The 2686-nt window shown below is 38.7% G+C and overlaps 1 pseudogene; it reads left to right on the top strand.

The window, feature by feature from the left end:
* The first annotated feature begins 319 nt into the window (after positions 1-319).
* Positions 320-2347, top strand: LOC112057326 (uncharacterized; annotated as a pseudogene).
* The last annotated feature ends 339 nt before the right edge of the window (positions 2348-2686 follow it).

The following is a 2686-nucleotide window of genomic DNA, read 5'->3' as shown; positions in this document are numbered from 1 at the left end:
TGATGCAATCTAAGATGGAAGCGGGCTAAGGCATAGGATAAAAAATCCACACACCTTTCGGTTTCGTGTGTTACGACATCGTACCGGAACGCTTGCTCGCGTGGTGGTACGTCTTTTGCCGGTAGGGTGGTAACTAGCCACGGCTGAAGCCTCCCACCAGCCAGACCTGGACCAATTAAAAAAAACTTCAATCAGTCCAGCCGGGGATCGGACCCAGGACCTCCGTCTTGTAAATCCACTGCGCATACCACTGCACTACGGATTCCGTCAAACATGGTTGCAAATTATAGAAATATTTCTATTCTTTCTATTCCAGACTCAACCATGAAACTACTGACGTGCTTTACAACTTTCGCGCTGGTTGGTCTGCTGGCCGCTGCGCCCACAACTGATAATGATGTTAAACTTAACCAAAAAAGAATTAAAGATGATAAACTTATCATAACCAAGGAGTTTTACGTCCAGGATATCATCAAATACAAGGCTGACCACGACATTGTACAATTAATAGTACCACTTAACTTGCCGAACTATGACATAAACGATTCAAGTTACTCCAAATCGAATCCAATGGACATTGTTTATTCTTCGTCGAAGCTGACGTGCTACCAGATGGAAGCTATATAGACAAGGGATTGTATGAACTCAAGGAGGGAAAGGCTAAAAAACTCCTTGACAACGGAAGAGATGCCGCTGCATCCAAGAATAGCAAAAACGTTTTCTTTGCAGCTAAAGACGGTCTCTATGTGTACAACGCAGCCTCTAATTCTGCTGAAAAATATGAAACAATAACAGACAGCATTGTAGGAATTTCTAAGGAGAATGAAGGCGAAGCTATTTACATCTTGACTGAAGATCGTGAAGTGTACAAAGTTAGTGACAACGGTGACAAAAAGGAGCTTTTAAAAGACGTTGTAAAAGCTAAGCAAATTGTTCTGGATTACGAAGACAATCTTTACTTCTATTTCGATGATAAAGCACCCTACGTACGCTCGGAGGATGGTGTCAAGAAAATAGAAGGTCTCCCAGAAGTTTCTGGAAAGGTCACGTTAGTGAAACCACCATTCACTTTTGCTAATGGTGTACCTTTTTAACCGACTTCAAAAAGGAGGAGGTTCTCAATTCGGCCGGTATTTTTTTTTTTTTTTTTTTTTATGTATGTACACCGATTACTCAAAGACGCCTGGACCGATTTCAAAAATTCTTTTTTTGTTTGAAACGGTATAGTCCCCATTTGGTCCCATTGCTATCATGTCACGATCTGATGATGGAATCCTGGAGAAATTGAGGGGAACTTTCGAAAATTATATGGGTGTCTAGTGTGTTTGTATACTTTTCCATTTAGTACTTTTAAGCACTACAATTTCATGAAGATTTAAAATCGATCTGATGATGGAGCCATAAAACAGACGAGGGAACTCCTCGGCGATTTACAGCAGTTACCTTGTGTTTGGGCTTGATTAATTTGTATTAATGAGAACTTTCCACATAGATAGGTTGTGACTGTCATTTAGGGGTTTGGTGATGAAGACCAAGGACAATTAAGGGAACTCCTTAACAGTTTACAGTAACTACCTTGTGTTTGGCCTTGATTTATTCGTATTGCTGAGAACTTTCGACCTAGATGAGTTGTGTCTGTTATTAGGGGTCTGATGATGAAGACCAAGGTCAATTAAGGGAACCCCTTAACGGTTTACGGTAGCTACCTTGTGCTTGGGCTTGATTAATTCGTATTGCTGAGAATTTTGTACCAAGATGGGTTGTGACTGTCAGTAGGGGTCTGATGTATTCGTTTGAGATGAAATTTTACACTAAAAATGGAAAAATAATAAAAATTTTAATAAAAAAAATACAACCGACTTCAAAACCTAAAAACGTACGCACTAAACTAAAAAGTGAAAAATAACATCATAATATGTTCTACCTGCTGATCAGTTTGAAGGCGGTGCTTAGCCGGTGCTGTCTTAATTTAGGCCATTTCTGACAGGACCACATGGAAAAACACTGTCTGCAAAATCTAAATCTATAAGATATTCTCACATGGCTTGAATTAATACATCACCGGCTTAGCACCGCCTTCATACTGATCAGCAGGTAGAACATATTATGATGTTATTTTTCACTTTTTAGTTTAGTGCGTACGTTTTTAGGTTTTGAAGTCGGTTGTATTTTTTTGTAACTGGAAATCAATCGTATGTTCTTTACCCTAACGGGACGAGTGAACAATACTTTGTAGAGTTCCAACATGATGCGTTGCCAACAGCTTATGCCCCGGAAGCCGGACTGATTCAATATTATGTACACGACAAGAAAATCTACGAATACGATATCTCAGACTTGTTTTTTGGCATGGTTTTCAAAATGTATCTATTGCACCTGTTATAAAATTAAAAATAAATGAAACAAAAATTTAATAAATAATGTCATTCGTCTTTTGTTAGGTACTAATATTCAAAAATCATTAAGGCAGGCATGTATGTCGTTGAGGGCTTTTACTATCTCGGACTCCTTTTAATCGAGAAGCCGTCGTGTAAATCGAATATACGCTGGGGTCCAAAATCCGGTATCCATACTAATATTATAAAGCTGAAGAGTTTGTTTGTTTAAACGCGCTAATCTCAAAAAGTACTAGTACGATTTGAAAAATTCTTTCAGTGTTAGATAACCCATTTATCGAGGAAGGCTT

This window comes from Bicyclus anynana, chromosome 18 (assembly GCF_947172395.1).
Source record: "Bicyclus anynana chromosome 18, ilBicAnyn1.1, whole genome shotgun sequence".
In the NCBI taxonomy this organism is placed as follows: Eukaryota; Metazoa; Arthropoda; class Insecta; order Lepidoptera; family Nymphalidae; genus Bicyclus; species Bicyclus anynana.
The sequence above is the reverse complement of the archived record's forward strand: the minus strand, read 5'-3'. Positions and strand labels throughout refer to the sequence as shown.